We start from the raw sequence: 21,271 nt of genomic DNA on the forward strand, positions 1-21,271 counted from the left end.
AGTAGGTGGTCGGGGATATGATGGATAGGAAAATATCTCTTCAGTGACGGCACACAGTTGTTTGGGTTCACTTGTGTTCCAAATCGCTTATGTGGCCCTTCCGGGTACATGGTGCTGTGGGCCCTGGGTGGTTGACCTGTAGGACACAATCTGTGCTGCCAGTGTTCTCCAAACAAAGGACCCCAGGAACGCACTTGGTGTTGACCAAGTTGTGTTTATTACATGTTACAGGGAGGGAGAATGCATGCCATGTGGGAACAGTGTGGTGTCTCAGTAAAAGGGTGTTAGAGAAGACTTGGTTTAGAATTTGGGCTTGTGTTAGGAGAGTTGGGGGAGGGTTTATGGAAGCATGGCTTTGCTCCGGATTGGACGCTGTCAGGAAGGTGAGGGGATTGTGATGCTATGGCAGGGTGTCAATAAGCCTTATCTGGAAGGAAGACTAGAGCAAGGCTAAAGCTGTAATTGGTCAAGGAGCAGCAGTCACTCATAGCCAGGATGGGGAAATGTTTGGTCATGATTGTGGTTTGGACAGTGTTCTTGTTTTTCTTGATGTTCAAGCATGATTGTTGAGTGGTCTTGTTTTTGTCTTGACCCATCATAGTGGCAAAGTGCCCATGTCTGATACTGATGTTCCATGAAATTGCTTATATTCAACAGGAGAACGCTAAGACCAGGTTGATATCTTTCTCTCAGTGCATTCTCTTGCCCTGTAGCATCTGGCTGGGTTTGGTCATTGGGGAGTCATAGCAGAAGACGGTCAGAGGGAAAGAGGAGAGAGGGGTGAAGGTCCTTATGCCTCTGGCTTTCTCCCTGCAGGGCCACCCCTAGCTGACTGTATTCCCTTCGCGAAGATCACAGCTCCTCTCAAGAAAGCCCTCTCTACAGGACTCTCTTCTTTTAGGTCTTGGAAATTGCTTTCTCTCTGCCTCCTATTGTGTTTAGTGGTGGATGGTAACAGCTCCACTGTTCCTGGCAGTGTGGTACTGCTCTATCCCATGTAGGTTTCCTCTCATCAAGACCACGCTTTCGCAAACAGCTCCTTAATGAAGCCAATCTTAAATACTCTAATGTGAGCGTGCCACTGATTTCTGTTGAGATTCTCATCGATACAGGAGATCCCAAAGAATTCAGGCTCATTTATCCTTCCACAGCACTGGGTTCTGATCTTCACATTGAAATGAAGTGTTAGAGGATGGAGAGATCCACCTGGAGTGCATGTCCACTGGCTGGTATGCTCAGCCCCAAATAGAGTGGAGAGATGCCAAGGGGGGAGGTCACGCCAGCTGTGGCAGCACCCTTGGTTATACATGGAGCCAGCCTTTATGCAGTCACAGCATCTATGATTGTGAAAGGCAGCTCTGGGAAAGACGTATCCTGTATCATCAGAAATCCCCTCCTCAGCCAGGAAAAGACAGCTGGGATTTCCATTGCAGGTCAGGACCTGCTTAGCCTCAGGTGTACTATGCTGAGCTGTGGCTTTTGAAAGAAGGAGGATGTGTGATTCCCTGTCATCACCTGTTTCATCGCTGGGGGAAGTCACAAACATGTGGCATCTGGGCCAGACAGGAACCTAGATGTAGTCCTGAGGGAGTCCTATGGATAGCAATACTGAGCCCCTGAACACTCCCCTGCCTCTGACAGTATTCCAATTTGAGATACTGGAGGCAGTGGAGGGTCTTGACTGAGCCCTGGCCCAGCCCGGAGTCTGAATCACAAAGTGATCCAAAGACTGAGTCAGTCAGAGGAGCAGAGAACTGTGAGTGTCGGAGAAAGGACTGTAGGGAGACTGCCAGGGGGTGTGGCTGAAGGAGAGAGAAGGGTGTGAGACTGAGGTCAGAGGGCTCCTTCAATGCCAGGGCTTTCTCTGACTCTTCCCTGTACTCCTCCTACCCAACCTCTGTGCTCAGCACAGTGTCTGGCTCACAGCAAATAGACAGGGGTTTCCGCCTATGAAGCCAACCCCATTCCTCTTGTCTTCTCTATCTACTGCCTTGCTTGGTTTGTCTGTTTCCAAATTCAAACTTCAAGCAGAAAAGAGTATTCATTCATCCCACAAATGTTTACTCAGAGTCCTCTATGTTTAAGGCCGCCAGATTTAGCAAACAGAAATACAATGTATTATATTTGGCAATCCTACCTACCTTCTGTTTTAGGTGCTGGGAATCCAGCCGAAGATAAAACAGACAAAAATTTGTGCCCCTGTACAGCTTCATGTAAGAGCAGGGAGACAGATAATAAACAAAGAGAAATATAAATTGATTATAACATGATAAGTGTTATGGACAAAATAAAGCAAGTCTCAGATTGTGTCCAGTCCCCCAGACTTCTGAGGGAGAGGCATGAGCCATCTTGAGGTTGTCCAGGGTCTTCCCTTTACACACATGTCTCCACCTCTTCTCCTTCTTACTGGTTGGTAACCAGCTCCATGGGCAGAAAGTGACCCCTGAGGTGACTGATCTTCTGGCCAAGGTGTGAAGGACAGCAAGTTCCCCTGTCCCTCTCCCCGGAGGTGAGACTCAAGCACATGGATGTCCAACAGCTGTAGGTGCGTCCTCTCTGGTCATGTGCTCAGACAAGGACAGGCCCCATCAGCACGACGGAAGGGGCCTGTAGCGCTTCCACCAGGAGACACCAAGTCAGAGTCCTTGAATACTCACCATTTTACAAAAGGTGACATCACTGAAGCCACTGCCGGACAGAAAGAGGCAGGTGAGGATGCTGTTTAAAGGGATGGGAGATATGCAAATGTGTAGACCGCTCTCTTCACCTTAGGCCCTTTGCAAATGGTCTGAATTATTTCTGGAAATCACTTTTCATCTTTTTTAAGTACCACTTAGGCAGTATTTCTTGGGAAACAGTCTGTTCATTATTTCTTATTTCATCCAATATGAGCTGCCTTTGTGTGAACCACCTGCTTTGTCCTCAACACTGTAGGAGAAAGAAAGAAATAAGAACTTTTTGGAAATATTGTAAAAGGTTTTCAAATGGTCAATGCAACAGTTGTCCACAAGACAACTGGCGTTGTCTAGTGGACCTCACACCGGGGATCTCTGATTCTACAGGAGTGTGCCCTTGTTTCTTTGTCTAGGCTATTCTACATATTTGTAGAGACCGAAGTTAACTTATCGAACACTGACAGTAATATAAATGATTCCTGTCCTTGGCAATGCACATGATTTCTCCCTGGTAGAGAATATGGGTTTCTGTAAATGAAATCCTCAGTTGAACCACTCTTAACATTTTTACTGGTTTCCTCATTAATTAATAAGTTAAATAAACACTTTGACATGTATTCTTTATATATATTTACCTTTTTAAAAAATTATCTTTTATCAGAACATACAAGGGTATTCACTCTAAAGCTGTTACCAGTATGAAACAGCTACTAAATAATACAAAACAGCACAAGATCTGGGGTTAAACTTTAAGGAGGAGGAACATGAACACAGCAAATGAGGAAGTCCTGTGTGGGCTGCTGTGGAAGATAGTGACTAATCAACAAAAAAATATGATGTTCAAATTTTAGAAAAAATTGCCAGAAACTACTTTATTAATAAAAATTCCACTTCATTAGGAAAATAACAACTAATTTTTCACTGTTCCTTTAGTCCTCACAACAACAACGTTTCTCAGATATTTGGCAGAAATTTACTTTTGAGGCATCCGTTGGCTCTAGATTGTTACATTTATGTTCATTTATGAATCTGTTCCTGCTGTATGAGTAGTTTTTATTTTGTTAATTTAACTTTTTCTATGCATAGGATATTTCAGCTAATTTGCAACACCTCCTTGAAAAGCCTTTCTCATCACATGGAATCCTTTTTCTGAAAGACAAACAAAGGTTTTACACTCTCATTTTTTTCATATCAACGGTATTTTTTGGAGGCTTACTAAACCACGAGTGAGTGCTGAGTGCAGAGGAGAATTCACAAGAAACACATGCATAAAGTTTCATCTAGATGGTCAAGTTCTCTTCTCACAGTTTTCTTATTGATCTGACAGTGTCAATAACACAGGTAACATTTTTGAACTCTCCACTTTTTACGTAGGAAATCAAGACAGGGGAACACTAGATGGCTTGGCTGAAACCACACGTGGAGAAGTGGTGGAGACAGGACTAGCATTCAGGGCTTCTCGTTCCTACCATCGCCCTTTCCTTGCCAAAAATATACTTCACTCCACAATTGCAAGTAAATTGAGAGGCTGCCATGTTCAAGATGATTCTCAGTGGAAGGCTCCTTTTCTCATGATTTGAGGAAAAGAGAACAGTGTCCACCCATTCCTCCAGATCTCAGTTTCGGTTCTATATTTCAAGGGTGATTTATACCTCCCTGATTTAAGTCCCAAGGACTTTTTTTTATGTCTTTTTTTTACAATGACTCTCAAGGTTTCTTGGCTTCCTCACCATCCAGTGGGAGAGAATGAGGCAAGGCTAAGTCACTGTCCCAGCCAGGCCCCTCCCTGCCATTGAACTGGACCAGGAACCTTGGAGAGTCCTTGAGGCATGCTCTGTGCACCCTACACCCCACTGTCTTTGGGCCTTGTCTCTACAAGAATAATGCTCAGCAATTCTGGCTCAGATATGCTTTTCTTGAGGGACTTTCCTTTGGTGGCAGCTCAGACTTCACTCTTGCTTTTTCTGGGACTTCTCCTGCTGGGTGCACTGGATTTCATCCGGAAACTTCCCCAGGAGAAAGAGTGAGAATGCTGGACCAAAGATAAAGGGATCAGAAGACCAAGGCAGTGAGGTCCATAGAGGACTGTGGGAAAGGGAACTGGAGAGACTGAAAGTGAGAGGACAAGGATGAAGAGGATCAGGGGATGTTTTCATTGAGGTTTTCAATGCAGTCTTTCCTCACTACACCAACCCTGCTCCATTTCCTTCCCCACCTGTGACCCTGACTGTGCCCTAGTGTTCCTAGTTCTGGGACAGCTCCCAGGACTCACTGCACACACAGCCCAGGAAGGAGTTTCCCAGAGGCTCCTTTGCGCAGCAGGCCTGATTCCTCTACTACGCATGCTACTGATGAACTTCTTGTCCTTTTTCAGAGAAACTCCAAAGAGCGCTCAGTAAGTTCTGTGCTTCCCTTTCCTCTGTATACGATTTAAGACTCTCTCAAACGCCGGGTATCTCATGATGTTTCTTTGTTCTACTTCAGGCTGAATAAAAGCCCAGAAAGTGGGTGGTGAGTAAACTGGAATATTTGTTTTTAATCTAAGACTTCCTCTGCCTCATTTAATAGGTGCCTTTACCCTGATTCTTTCCCCTCAGGCCTTGCTCACTCCTACACAATCTGGACTTAACCTGTACAATCCCAAAATCTCTGGTTTACACCTCATGGGCACCTCAAAGAGTTTTAAAACCTGTGTCCCAAACTGAACTCCATATCCTTTCCTGTCACCCTGCTCCTCCTCCTGTATACCCTTGATTCCTCAGGGTTTTCACCACCCACCCAGGTGGGCTCCTTTCCCTCCTGCCCCTCAGGGCAAGTCCTTTCTACTGCTTAGCCCAGGGGCCCTCCTCAGCATGGACCACCTCTCGCAATTTTTCTCTCTTATCACAGATCCCTGGGACTCAGTTTACCACAGCACTTCTCTTCACAGCCTCACCATCTAACTCTCTACCTCTTTGGTTTCTGCTTCCCTTCCTCCAGGAGCTACTGCTATCCTTTTCCTCTTAAGACTTTTAGTTTAAATAAATACCAGGAAACAGAAAAATCTGGAAAACAACCAGCATAAACAACACATTGCTTTTAAAATTTATTACCGGGGCCAGCCCGGTGGTATAGTGGTTGAGTTCACGTGCTCCACTTCAGTAGCCTGGGGTCCATGGGTTCAGATCCTGGGTGTGGACCTGCACAACGCAGATCAAGTCATGCTGTGGTGTCGTCCCGCAAACAAAATAGGGGAAGATGAGCACAGATGTTGGCTCTGGGCCAATCTTTAACCACAGTCTAGAGTTTCAGAGTAAACTTGCTAAAACAGACATCTGATTACATTCCTCTGAGTTCCTAAACATCTTGGGGCTTCCCATTGCTGTCTGCAGTCTTACTGGGGAGAGGGATGCTATGGAGATCTGTAAATACTAAAATAATTTTCAAATTTTTTTTGAAAAATGGTCTTAATGTCATTTTTAATCTAAACAAACACAACCTAGGCAGACTCAGTATCACCTGGTTAACATCCTTGTAATCCATCATTGCTGAGTGGTTCCAGATTCCAAGTTCACTGCTGTTTATAATCCCATCAGTGACAAATGAGGTCCCTAATGACAGACTTTAATGTTTAATGCTGCATTTTCAAATTGGTTCACTCAGGGTTTTAAGATATGTTTTCAGAGGTATCTAGAAATTAGTTTTTGTCTAAGCAAGTTTTTTTACATAACTCAGTTGAAGAAACACTACCCTGAAATATGCAGTCCAATCCCTGGGCGTTTTATCCTTGCATTGCAGGCACTCAGTGGTCCAGTCCTCCTATTTCTGCTCCATCCTTGGACACTCCCTGCCATGTGCTGCCCTGCACTGGCCTGACCACACCTCCTGCAGTGCGCCAAATGCATCACTCAGTTTCACATGTCTGTGCCCATTTCCTCTGCCTGTTCAACACACCTGGTTGGCCCCTGTTTATCCTACCTACTCGGACAAATGGAGACAGGTTCCTTAACCTCTCTGAAATTCTATTTTCCTCACCTAGAAATTGAGCTAATTATACCCACTTCTCCCAGCAGATGTTAAGGAATGAGATAGGGTGTGGAGAGCACCCATTACAGATGTAGCACATAGCTGTGATCAGTGAACATTAGCCGTTATCCTCATCACAACATCCTTTCCCCACGTCTCTCATGGTGATACAACCCCCGACCTCAGAGAAAAGATAGAAGAGGGAGGTCCCACACTTCCTGCCCCACCACCTGCACCTGCCCCTCCTGATCTGTTTCCTCTGATTTCAATGGAGTATATGTCCTTTCTCCTGTCTGAGGCTATTTCTTCACCCTCATCCTGGACCCCTCACTCTCCAGCTTCCCTCTGGGCTTCTCTATTCATTCCATTCATTCATTCATTCATTCACTCAATAAAGATCCATGAGCAGTAACCAAGTGCCAGTTACTATTCTAGGTGCCGGGGGCACAGAAGTGAACAAAACAGAAATTCCCCATTCACCAAGAACCTACCTTCTAGTGGAGGGAGACAGAAAACTAAATAAATAGTAAAATCTATGGTGTGACACATGATGATAAGTGCTCAGGAGATAAATAAATTAGAGTAATGAATTTGCAATTTAATATAGAGTGGTGATGATGTAGGGGAGCAAGTCATAGGACTACCTGGGGGAAAAGCATTGCGAGTAGAGAGAACAGCAGTGCCAAAGCCCAGAGGCAGAAGCACATATGGTGTGTTTGAAGAATGGAAAGAGGCTGGTGTGGCTACAGGACAGGGAGTGACCAGGAGAATCAGAGGGGACAGTATCAGAAGGGTTTAACATTGAATGCTATCATGCTGGCCTTGGCTTTGTCTCTGAGAGGGGACCCACTGCCAGGTTTTGAGCAGAGGAGAAACTGGATCTGATTTATGTTTTCGAAAGTTACTTCAGATGCTAAACTGAGACTGGGCTGTGGGGAGGCGTGGCAGGATAAAAACCTGAAAGCCAGCTGGGAGCTACTGTAGTGATCCAGGTGAGAGATGAGAATGGCTTATACCAAGGGGAGCACCGGAAGTGGTCAGGGCTGGATTTATTTTTAAATAAAGTAGAATGTCTTCACTAATGCACTTAGATGTGGGGTGTGAAAAAAGGAGTGGATCAAGGATGTCTCCAAGTTCTTAGGCCTAAGAAACTGTAAAGATGGAGTTGCCATTTGCTGAGATGGGGAAACAGAGAGAGAAGGAGGCTGTGTGGATAAGGGGAGGAGGTGCACAGAATGGGAAGTTCTATTTTGGCTCCGTCAAGGTTGAGAGCCTATTAGGGATCCAAGTGAAGATGCAGAGTAGGCAATGGGATAACCAAGTGTGCAGGCCATGCATGAGGTCAGGGCTCGAGATATAAATTATTCTTTTTACTCATCTGTATCTTCATCATTGATTCCACTGTCTCTTTTTCCTTCCTTATCTATTGCTGCATAACAAATGACCACTAACTTTATAATTTAAAACAGCACACATTGATTATATCACAGTTTCTGTGGGTCAGAAGTCCAGGCACTGCTGAGCGTGGTCCTCTGCTCAGGGTTTCACAGGGCTGCAATCAAGGTGTCAGCCAGGTTGTGGTCTCCCCATCTGGAGTCTCCACTGGGGAAGAATCCACTTCCAAGTTCACACAGGATGTTGCCAGAATTAATTTCCTTACAGCTGTAGGACTGAGGGCTCCAACTTCTTGCTGGCTGTTGGCTGGAGGCTGCTCTCAGCTCCCAGTGGCCACGTTCAGCTCCTTGCAATGTGGGCCTCCCACCATGGCTGCTTTCTTCTTCAAATCCAGGAAAGGAGAGACAGCCTTTAGAGTGGGCCAGCTAGCAAGACAGATTCTTGTACAACAACGTAATCATGGATGTGACTGCCCATCACCTTTGCATATTTTATAGGGTTGAAGCAAGTTACAGGTTTAGCCCACAGTCAAGAGGAAGAGGTTACTCAGGGGTGTGAACTACAAGAGGGTTGACCTTGGGGGGACACATTGGAGTCCTCAGCCACACAACAAGCTAGAACAAGCACAAGTTTCTCCCATCTTCACCACCTCGTTCCTCCTCGCTTCTCTGGGCAATATGCTCCTCCTCACTTCTCTCTGGGCTCTACTTCTACACAAGCAAGTTGCCAGCAAAAAGCACACATGAATGGCCTCTACTCTTGTGTCCACCATGATGACTGACCTCTCCTCTACCACACCATAAAAATGGTTCCTCAGTCAATAATGACCTCCCAGTCACTAAATCCATATGCATTTCTCTTTCCTTTCTTCACTGACCTCCCTGAGTAGGTCGTCCTCCCTAATTTGGCATCTGCCTCATTAATTCCCAGGACACACTCCTGGTTCTTTCTCTACTCCTGGGGAGCTCCTTCTCAGAATTCTTGCCCCTCTTGCTCCATAACTGCTGATATTCCTCAGGCTTCAGTACTGGGCTCTGTTTTCATGCTACACACATTCCCTGCTGGGTCCAATCCATTTTCAGGGCTCTACCCTGTAAGCTGTCCACCCCTCCCCCACCAGCCCCTGGATTTCTGGCTCCAGCCCCACCCACTCCTTGACCCAGTGCCCACCGGACACCTCCTTTTAGAGGCTATGAAAGCATCTCACAGTCAGTGTATCCAAAACTAAACTCCCATCAACCCTGCCCTCCCCCTTTTCCGGCCGTGCTGAGGCGGCGTCCCACATACAGCAACTAGGATGTGAAACTATGACATACAACTATCTACTGGGGCTTTGGGTAGAAAAAGGGAAGAAAAGGAGGAGGATTGGTAATAGATGTTAGCTTAGGGTCAGTCTTCTTCAGCAAAAACAGGGGGATTGGCATGGATGTTAGCTCAGGGCTGATCTTCACACAAAAAAATAAAAATAAAAAAATTTCCTTTAAAAAAATAAATAAATAGATAGATAGATAAATCAATGACATTCAGTCTCAGGTGGGTTATGCGCATCTTAGAGGAGACCTGGCAACTCTGTCCACCTAAGCACCTCTCTCCTCAGAGCAGAGGGACCACTTCATAATTGGTTCCCCCGTAGAGAACCCTGGAAAGGAGGGATAAGTAAAATCTTGTAAATTGTTTTTTTAAATAGCAAACACTTATTGGGCAGTTGCTGTCGTGCACCAGGCACAGTTCTGAGAGCTTTATATATGTTTTCCCTTTTATTGATATTCACAACAGCCCTAAGAGGTAGGTGCTATTATTATGCCCATTCACAATGGAAGAAATTAATCCACAAAGAGAGTAAAAACCTTTCTCCAAATCATACATCCAGGACATAGTGACACTAGGACACAAGGGCAGGGAGTCTGGTCCCACAGGCTATGCCCTCTCCCCTGTTCATATGGTGTAGAGTTGGAACAGACCTTCTCTGATCCCTTATCCTTAACATGAAGAAGGCCCTGTAATTTCGAGTAACTTGTTCAAGGTCACACAGCTGGTTAATTCTGACCCAGGAGATACCGACACTTCTTCCCTGTCTCCTAAACGTACGTGTTCCCCAGGGATTCCTGAGTCCATATGTCACTCTACATACACCTTGGGAAACATATATGTGGAGTACTCCCACATTCATATCTCGATTTCTTTCCAAAGTTCCACTTCCACCAGCCCTCTAAAATTTGTCTATCTGGATTGTCCCATAACAGCTCAGACTAAGTTAAATTCAACACTCTCCCAACCCCTCCGATACACTCTTACTCTTTCTCCTTCTCTAGTATTTGTATTAATGGTACCATTATCTACTCAATTGCCCAAGCAAGAACTTCAGTCATCCAGGACTTATCTTACTTTATCATACCATTCTAATAGGCTAGCCAATTCGGTCAGTTTTTCCTTCTAAGTGGCCCTCAACTCCATCTTCTAATCTTCCTGCATTGCTCTGCTTCAGATAATCCTTTTTAATGTACTGTTTTTCTCTTTTTATGGTCTCATTTATGCAATATATATTTACTAAGTGTTTTTCATATGCTAAGCCTTAAAGAAAGCTAACCAGATGCAATATAAGCGAATGAAGAGGGAAGATTTAATAGAGAAGGGAAGTTATGAAAGGTCCCTGTAAGGAGATGAAATTTAAGGCAAGATACAATGGGTAGGAAGGAATCAACATATTAAGACCCATGGCTTCCTCTATTTCACGCAGAGTGGGGAGCAGATACAAAGATCCCAAGGTGGGAAAGATCCAGAGTGTATGACGAACTGGAAGGAGGCCAGTGTGCCTGGAAAGGGCAGTGTGAGTGGGCCTAGAGATGATAGGAGATGTGGTGCAAGAGATAAGCTGGGGCCACAACATAGAAAACGTTCTAGATCATAGTGATGTCTTTGGATTTATTTTAAATATTATAGGAAACCACTGGGGACATTAGGGCTGGAGAGTGACAGCATTTGATTTATGTTTTTTAAGATCACTTTGGCTGCTGCTGTGTGGAGAATAGACTATAGAGAGGCAAGATGGGAAGCAAGGAAGCCAGTTAGGATGCTACAGCAGGAATCCAGGCACGATATCACAGTGGCTTTTATGAAGATGGTGAGAAGTGGTTGTTGAATTTGAGATATGTTTTGCAGGAAGAGCTGAAAAAGATTACTGATAGGTCCACTTGGTAGGCCTTTCTTGGGATTTTGGGAAAAACAAATGGGTGAATGATAGGGAATTTCTAGGCAAAAATTAAAAGTTCTCTTTTGGACTTCAGTCATGTAGTCAATTGGATGTATGAATTTGGGGTGGCCGTAAGATGCTGGAGCTAGAGACTTGGGAGTTATGTGTACACATGTGGTAATTAAAATCCTGGGATTGAATAAATGAAATTGAGACCAAAAAAACAGCAGAAAGGATTAATGAATCAAAGAGTTGGTTCTTTGAGAAGATAAACAAAATTGACAAACCCTTAGCCAGACTTACTAAGAAAAAACGAGAAAAGACTCAAGTAAATAAAATTAGAAATAAAAGAGGAGAAACTACAATGGATACCACTGAAATACAAAGGATTATAAGAGAATACTATGAGAAATTATATGCCAACAAACTGGACAATCTAGAAGAAATGGATAAATTCTTAGACTCATACAGCCTTCCAAAACTGAACCAAGAAGAAATGGAGAATCTGAATAGACCAATCACAAGTAAAGAGATTGAAATAGTAATCAAAAACCTCCCAAAAAATAAAATTCCAGCACCAGATGACTTCTCCGGTGAATTTTACCAAACATTCAAAGAAGATTTAATACCCATTCTTCTCAAACTATTCCAAAAAACAGAGGAAGATGGAACACTTCTTAAATCATTCTACAAGACCAACATCACCCTGATACCAAAGCCATACAAAGACAATACAAAGAAGGAAAATTATAGGCCAATATCGCTGATGAACATAGATGGAAAAATCCTCAACAAAATATTGGCAAACCGAATACAGCAATACATTAAAAAGATCATACATCATGATTAAGTGGGATTTATACCAGAGACGCAGGGATGGTTCAACATCCGCAAATCAATAAACGTGACACACCACTCAACAAAACAAAGAATAAAAACCACATGGTCATCTCAGTAGACACAGAGAAGGCATTTGACAAGGTGCAATATCCATTTATGATAAAAACTCTCAACAAAATGGGTATAGAAGGAAAGTACCTCAACATAATAAAGGCTATTTATGACAAAGCCACAGCCAACATCATACTCAACGGGGAAAGACTGAAAGCCATTCCTCTGAGAACAGGAAGGAGGCAGGGCTGCCCACTCTCACCACTCCTATTCAACATAGTACTGGAGGTTTTGGCCAGAGCAATTAGGCAAGAAAAAGAAATAAAAGGAATCCAAATAAGTAACAAAGAAGTGAAACTCTCACTATTTGCAGATGACATGATTTTATATATAGAAAATCCTAAAGAATCTGTTGGAAAACTATTAGAAATAATCAACAACTACAGCAAAGTCACAGGGTACAAAATCAATCTACAAAAATCAATTGCATTTCTGTATACTAATAGCAAACTAACGGAAACAGAGTTCAAAAAGATAATACCATTTACAATTGCATCAAAAAGAATAAAATATCTAGGAATAAATCTTACCAAGGAGGTGAAAGACCCATACAATGAAAACTACAAGACATTATTGAAAGAAAGTGATGATGACATAAAGAAATGGAAAGACATCCCATGTACATGGATTGGAAGAATAAACATAGTTAAAATGTCTATATTATCTAAAGCAATCTACAGATTCAATGCAATCTCAATCAGAATCCCAATGACATTCTACAGGGAAACAGAAAAAAGAATACTAAAATTCATATGGGGCAACAAAAGACCCCAAATAGCTAAAGCAATCCTAAGAAAAAAGAACAAAGCTAGAGGCATCACAATCCCTGACTTCAAAACATACTGCAAAGCAATAGTAATCAAAACAGCATGGTACTGGTACAAAAACAGACACACAGATCAAGGGAACAGAATTGAAAGCCCAGAAATAAAACTACTCATAGATGGACAGCTAATTTTCGACAAAGGAGCTCAGAACATACAATGGAGAAAGGAAAGTCTCTTCAATAAATGGTGCTGGGAAAACTGGACAGCCACATGCAAAAGAATGAAAGTGGACCATTTGCTATTGCCATTCACAAAAATTAACTCAAAATGGATCAAAGACCTGAAGGCGAGACCTGAAACTATAAAACTCATAGAAGAAAATATAGGCAATACACTATTTGGCATTGGTCTTAAAGGAATCTTTTTGGATGCCATGCCTACCCAGACTAGGGAAACTAAAGAAAAAATGAACAAGCGGGACTTTATCAGATTAAAGAGCTTCTACAAGACAAACGAAACCAGAATCAAGATGAACAGACAACCCACCAGCTGGGAGAAAATATTTGCAAAACATATATCTGACAAGGGGTTAATCTCCATAATATATAAAGAACTCACACAACTGAACAACAAAAAAACAAGCAACCCGATCAAAAAATGGGCAGTGGAAATGAACAGATACTTCTCCAAAGAAGATATACAGATGGCCAATAGGCACATGAAAAGATGTTCCACATCATTAATCATCAGGGAAATGCAAATCAAAACAACACTAAGATATCACCTCACACCCATTAGAATGGCTATAATCACGAAGACAAAAAACAACAAATGTTGGAGAGGATGTGGAGAAACAGGAACCCTCATACACAGCTGGTGGGAATGCAAACTGGTGCAGCCTCTACGGAAAACGGTATGGAGATTCCTCAAAGAATTAAAAATAGAAATACCCCATGATCCAGCTATCCCACTACTGGGAATCTATCCAACAAACCTGAAATCAACAATCCAAAGAGGCTTATGCACCCCTATGTTCATTGCAGCATTATTCACTATAGCCAAGAAGCGGAAGCAACCTAAATGTCCCTCGACTGATGATTGGATCAAGAAGATGTGGTATACATATACAATGGAATACTACTCAGCCATAAAAAAAAGACAAAATTGTCCCATTTGCAACAACATGGATGGTCCTGGAGGGTATTATGTTAAGCGAAATAAGCCAGAAAGAGAAAGACCAACACTGTATGATCCCACTCATATGTCCAGCACATGGACAGAGAAAACTGTATTGTGGTTACCAGGGGCAATGGGGGTAGGGAGTGGGCACAAGGGGTGAAGAGTGACATATACATGGTGATGGACAAACAAAAATGTACAACCCAAAATTTCACAATGTTATAAACAATTAAAACATCAATAAAAAATAAATAAATAAAATCCTGGGATTGGATGAGATTCCTTAGGGAGAGTGTTCAGAGAGAAAAGAATAGGAGTTCAAAATACTGAGCTCCTGGGCCTTCCAATATTCAGAAGCTGGAAAATGGAGGATCCAACAAAGAAGACTGAGAAAAAGTAACAAGTGGAATAAGAAAAAAATCCCAAGAGGGTATGTGTGCCAGAATCTGAGGAAAGAAACTATATCAAGAAGGAAGGAAGAAATGTTTATTTCAAATGTGGCTGAGAGTTTGAATAAGCTGGCAACTGAAAATTGACGACTGGGTTTGACAAAATGAAGGTGAGTGCTGAACTTGATGGAAAGCAAATAAAAAATCAGACAAATAGTGAAAGTTAGGCTGGTTTTACTGCTCGACCAGGCAGGGAAGCCCTGATCCAGCAAAGAGGGGCTTGGCTCTGTGGTGTGGCCTCCAGATGCACAACCAAAGAGATAGAGCTCTGTAGACTGACTCATGTATAATTATAGATAAGAGGAAAGAAATAAATTATAAAGGATTCTATGAAACAAATAAATAGAGAACAAAAGGCAAATTTGAGGGCTTTTAGAAGGAAGAACTGACAAGATTTAATAGAATTTCTCTTTGAAGTGATTTTATTGCCTTCTTCGTCTCAAGATTGAGTTCCTTGACAGGGTAGGGGCTGTGTGTTACCATCTGTGAGTCCTCAGTATCTAGCACATAGAAAAAGTGTCTTCAGCAAAAGCCTGTAAAGGGAGATGACTGGGTCATGGCTTGTATTGGTCAGGGTAGGCTAACTGTTGTAACAAACAACCCCAACATCTCATTAGGTAAACATAATAAAGTGTATTTCTCCATCTTTTCAGAGTTCAGGACAGATCCTATCGGAAGATGAGAACTCTGCTCCACACAGATTTTCCAGGGCCTCATTCTCCTCTGCATTCAGCCAACAGGTGGGGAAAAAGAGGTGGAAACACTGTGCAGAAGGTTTCTCAAGGGCTGGGCCCGGAAGATGCCAACTCTTGTCCTGAGTACCCAAGGGAGGCTGGGAAATATCATCTAGCTCTGTCCCTAGGAGGAAAAGGAAACATTTGTTGAACACACAACAGTTTCTCCCATGTGACTCTTCTAAGCTATGAGATATTGGGAAATCCGTTCAAGTTGGGTATTGATTAGATCAGAGATCCTACAGAGTTGGTGGAAAAGCCCTGGCAAAGTAGCCCTCTGTGCAATCCCTGGGGCTTCAGGTTGGCAGAGAGGGAGGGCTGAAGGCTCTCCATGGGACTTTCCCCATTCCTTCACTCTACAAACATTATTAAGCACCACTTGAGAGCCAGGGACAGAGAGCGCTAGACAGTGAGAATGCAGTGATGAACACACACAGTCTCTACTTTCTCAGGTCCTCGTCTAGTAGAGGAGAGAAATATGCCACAGATAATAACAGTGCAGGGACACTTGACAGATTTGTACAGAATGCTGTGGGAGAGGAGAGGATGGGGTGGGAAGGGGGGATTCCTGTTTAGACACCCATGTTTCCAGGGACCTGGACCTCCGATTTTCAGGAATCTGCATTATCTCCTCCTTGTGAAGTTTCTGAGCTCTCCCAGTGGCTCTTTGATACCTGTTCGTGAGGACATTTGGGGAGATGCTTATTACTCTATCTGTTTTGAGGAGGAAGGAGGGGGACTTCATGGGTGAGGGTCAGCATCTTTTGGCCTCTCTCCCAGTCACTGAGGGCCCTGTGATGCCACAGTTGACCTGGCTCTCTTGTCTCTCTCTCTTTCTGCGGCTAATGTGACTCTGGATCCAGACACTGCCTAGTTTGAACTCTTTCTGTCTGAAGATTGCCAAAGTGTGAGGCAGAAAAACACATGGCAGGATCTCCCCGAAAAAATCTGGAAGGTTTTTCTTGACCCTTGTTTGCTGGGCCACGAAACCGTCTCTTCAGGGAGACAGTACTGGGAGGTAGAAGTGGATGACAGGACTTACTGGGAGCTTGGGGATTGGAAGGAAAATGCAGAAATGACGTGAGGAATCACAGAGTCAACTCAAAATGGAATCTGGGCCAGGGAACTGTATGCTAATAGGTATCAGGGCCTCACCTCCCCTTGGACCCTCCTCCCCCTGAGCGTACCCCCCCAGCCAGGTGGGGATCTTCTTGGACTATGAGGCTAGGGATGTCTCCTTTGATGGGGTTCAGGGCAGGCCACTCCAAGATATGCCACTCTGGTATGTGGATTATTTCAAGCTGAAAACAATAAAGGCTCAGGAGAATCAGAAAGAACCTTTGACCTACCCACCCCCAAAACCACCACCACTAACTGCCTAAAAGAATTTAATATAGAAGGCCTGTCCCTAGGACAGGCCATCACCGTAGAGTACTCTGGGTATGGATAGACTGGGATGGTCCTTGCTAAACCCATTCTTATCAAAGTTCTGAAAACCGAGTTAACGTAGAAGTTACCCTTTGTAAGAGACATTTACATTCGTAAGGGTAATCTCCATCTGTAAAGGTATCTCCTTCTCTATACCAGGAAGAAGGGGGAATGACCTTATCACTAGAAACTCTTATCAGTGCAGAAGGTAAAGACTTAAATCTGCATATTAACCTTACTCCTGTTTACTGTGCTTTTCTGGTAACCTCCCATAGCTGATTCCCCAACTCCCAACATCCTCCTTTGTCTTTACCTGTAGATAGTATTTAAGATGAGAACCTCCACCATTTTGTCATTACCCACTTTTTCCTGGGTCTATCCCATGTATACATGTTATAAAGCTTTGTTTGATTTTCTCCTGATATTCTGTCTTATGTCAATTTAACTTGTAGCCCAGCCAGAAAGGATGCAGAGTGGGTAGAGGATAGTCTTCCTCTCCCTACACTTTCCATAGTGCAGTTGATAGGTCCCACATCTACACTTCACCCCAGCCCTCCTTTACTGTGCCTCTCTGGCCTTTCTTCTACCTCTAGTTCTATCACTCAACACCTCTGACCATCTGCCACTGATGCCATCAGTCCCCAGACTTTCTCTCAATTGAACCTCCAGGGGAGAACTGGGCACTGGAGTTGAGGAGCCACTTCTAGGGACAACTCCCCCAGAGCTCCACCCAGGCCAGAGGTGGAGCCAGATCCCCTCTGACCTTTGCTCTCAGAGCTGCAGCCATTTCTTTCTCATTCTTCCACAGGACTGGACAAAGGCTGGGGGCAGTTTGTAATGCTCCAGGGCTGGGTGGTGCAGAGGGCCAGAAAGGACAACACAAATCTACAAAGTCTTGGTAAGAGACTCTGTCTAGTGTTGCCACCCCAGCTGGAAACTGAAAAAAGGAACTTCAAGAGACTAGAAATACTGATGGAAAGACTAAAGACTAGTGGCTTGGAAAGTGGTCTCTGACCTTGATCTCCTGGAAACCTCATAAAGAAGAGAGAGATGCATACCCACAAGCAGGGGTTGTCTTGAATGCCTGCACAACAGAAGAACAGCAGGAAGCTGGATCTGGACAGGGCTTTGCTGTTTTCACAGTCTTTTCATTCAAGGACTTTATTTCATTTTGAGGCCTGTACAACCCTGGGAGATACTAAATAAAATCCGCAGAGAAAAATCACTTCTCCAGGTCACCTGCTGGTCTCAGACTTGATGTTTCATTCAACATTCTTACATCTAATGCTACTTCATACAATCTCTGAAATCCAGTCATTCTCTGTTAAGCAATTACAGTGACACTTTTCGCACCACATTTTTCAGGGTTTCTTCTCTGGTTTGTGAATTTGTTTAATGCTACTTTCCCTAAATAACTTCCTATCTTTAAAATACATTACGTCATCGGCAGTTAAGTGTATATTCTTTAACTTTTTTCCTATGCTTATAGAAATACACATACACAGTTTTTCTAATGAAAATCAGACCTTGCTATATATATTGTTCCATGACATGCTTCTTCTACAATACTAAACCTTAAACACTAATGTTATTATTCATAATCAAGATGGTTTCCTTTTTTTTCTGGTTACGAATAATGCTACTATAAACATCTTTGTATGTAAATTGTTTTGCATAGCTCTGGTCACTTCCACAGAATAAATTTCCTGATGGAATTTATCATTTGGATAAATTCTTGAAATTGCAGTTGCTCTACCAAAGGGACTTGAATTGTTATTAAGTATATGTCTACATCTATCTATTTCCTACAGGAAAGAAGTCTCTGCATACATTTTGGTATCCATCAGGCTCATCTCCTGAAGTTAACAGTAGAAGCCCACCCTTCAGTTTTGCATTCCTTCTGCATCCATCCCAGGCATCTCACTGTCCTCAAGGGAAAACTCCAACCTATCAGCTCCTAGAATGAGGACCAAATCTATTTTTTACTTAACGTACATTTTTATACCTTATTCTGTATGAAGCACTGTTGTAAGAACATTGCCTGAATTATCTTATTTCATCCTCACAACAGCAACGCCAAAGGGCAGATGCTATTATTATCTTTATTTTACAGATAGAAGAACTAAGGCACAGAGAGGATAAGAAACTGGCCCAAGGTCACACAGCTAGTAAAGGTCACCCAGGCAACCTGGCTTCAGAGTCTACAGTTTAACTATTCCATTATGCTGCCTCTCCTCACCAATTTGAAGTTCAGTGCCTGATGCCTACTAGATGGTAGGTTCTCAATAAAAATTTGCTGTATTAATGAATTTTTTCCTCCCCCATTTCACAAATATTTCTCTCTGAGGGCTTCATGTAACAGTCTGAATGAGGAATAGACCTAGGGTCTTATATTCTCTGAAACTATAAAGTTAAGAAAATGTTGTGCCCTGAATCCCCTTATCTGAATTTCAGCATCTAGGTTGGAAATCAAGGCTGCTTTTCTGTGTCAAATTAGCTTGGATCCTCCAGAGAGGAATGTAATGGTTCATTCTTATTGATATGATTTCCAGCAACAAAGCTTTTGATAGACTGAATTTTTATTTAGTTTTAGTTTTTAATTATTTTATTGAGGTCATACTGGCTTATAACACTGTGTAAATTTCAGGTGTACATTATTATATTTCAGTTTCTGTATAGACTGCATCATGTTCACCACTAATAGTCTAGTTTTTATCCATCACCATACATATGTGCCCCTTTACAGCTTTCACGTTCCCCCCACCTCTTTTCCCTCTGGGAACCACTAATCTGTTTTCCTTATCTATGTGTTTGTTTATCTTCCACATATGAGTGATATCATATAGCGTTTGTCTTTCACTGTATGACTTATTTCACCTAACATAATACACTCAAGTTCCATCCATGTTTTCGCAAATGGCATGATTTTCTCTTTTTTAATGGCTGAGTAGTGTTCCATTGTCTATATATACCATATCATCTTTATCCATTCATCCATTGATGGACAGCTGGGTTGCTTCCATGTCTCATCTATTGTGAATAATGCTGTGATGAACATACTGGTGCATAAATAATTTTAAATTATTGATTTCATGTTATTTGGATAAATACCCAGTAGTGGAATAGCTGAATCATATGGTATTTCTATTTTTAATTTTTGAGAAATCTCCATACTTTTTTCTGTAGTAGCTGTCCAGTTTGTACTACAACCAACAGTGTATGAGCATTCCCTTTTCTCCACATCCTCTCCAATAATTGTTATTTCTTCTCTTGTTAATTATAGCCATTCTGATGGGTGTGAGGTGATATTTCGTTGTAGTTTTGATTTGAATTTCCCTAATAATTAATGATGTTGAACATCTTTTCGTGTTCCTGTTGGCCATCTGTATATCTTCTTTGGAAAAATGTCTTTTCATATCCTCTGCCCATTTTTTAATCTAGTGGTTCATTTTTTTGTTGTTAAGTTGTATGAATTCCCTATATATTTTGGAAATTAGCTCCTTGTCAGATATAAGATTTGCAAATATTTTCTCCCATTTGTTGGGTTGTCTTTTCATTTTCTTGATGGTTTCCTATGCCCTGCAGAAGGATTTTAGTCTGATGTAGTCCCTCTTTTTATTTTTTTTATTGTTTCCCTTGCCTGAGTAGACCTGATGTTTGAAAAGATACTGTTAAGACCAATGTTAAAGAGAATGCAGTGTATGTTTTTGTCCAGGAGTTTTATGGTTTCAGGTCTTACAATCAAGTCTTTAATCTATGTTGAGTTAATTTTTGTCTATGGTGTAAGATAACAGACAGCTAATCTTTGAAAAGAAGCGAAGTACTTACAACAGAGAAAGTCTCTTCAGTAAATGCTGTTGGGAAAACTGGACAGCCACATGCAAAAGAGTGAAAGTAAACTGAACTTTTAAAAGGAAGTTTCTCAGTGAGTAAGAAAGCAGGAAGCACTCAGAAGGGGATCGTTTTGCCCATTTGCAGCTGCAGTGTGACCTTGGGAGAAATATTAGTCCTATTAACTATGTACTCGGCGTCATCAAATATCTCTGTTATTCCACCCTGATGACCAGCAGGCAGATAGTCACATTCTGAGCTCATTTTTACTTTCTCATCCCTCTGTAATGTAATGCCCACTCCTCTATTTTATTTTGTCTCTGAACTCAACCCCATGTCTCTCCTCAGCTTCCTTCACAAGGATTTTATGCTTGTTCTTCTTCCTATCGGGCCCTACATCCTACAGGTCCTGCAGAATATCTATTTCCTTCCTGCGGTTTCAGCAGAGAAGAGAGCACTTCTCTCAGCAGATGCCAGGGAATGGACAGAAGGGCCCTGAGGCAGGGCTTGTCCCTGTCTCAAGCTTTTCCTGAGAGGCAGTCCTGGAGCCTCCTGCTCACACTGCCTCCTGGAGGTAGCCTGACTCTTACTAGGACAGGCCAGGTATTTGGGGCCAGACTGTCAAGATCTTTGGGGATTGCAAGGCATTTAGGAGCTAGAGATACAC

General features: G+C 42.6%; 1 pseudogene; it reads left to right on the forward strand.

Moving 5' to 3' along the window:
• Window positions 1–349: 349 nt before the first annotated feature.
• Window positions 350–17,402, forward strand: LOC147915426 (butyrophilin subfamily 1 member A1 pseudogene; annotated as a pseudogene).
• The last annotated feature ends 3,869 nt before the right edge of the window (window positions 17,403–21,271 follow it).

This window comes from Ceratotherium simum, chromosome 13 (assembly GCF_057802395.1).
Source record: "Ceratotherium simum simum isolate JZ-2026a chromosome 13, ASM5780239v1, whole genome shotgun sequence".
Lineage (NCBI taxonomy): Eukaryota > Metazoa > Chordata > Mammalia > Perissodactyla > Rhinocerotidae > Ceratotherium > Ceratotherium simum.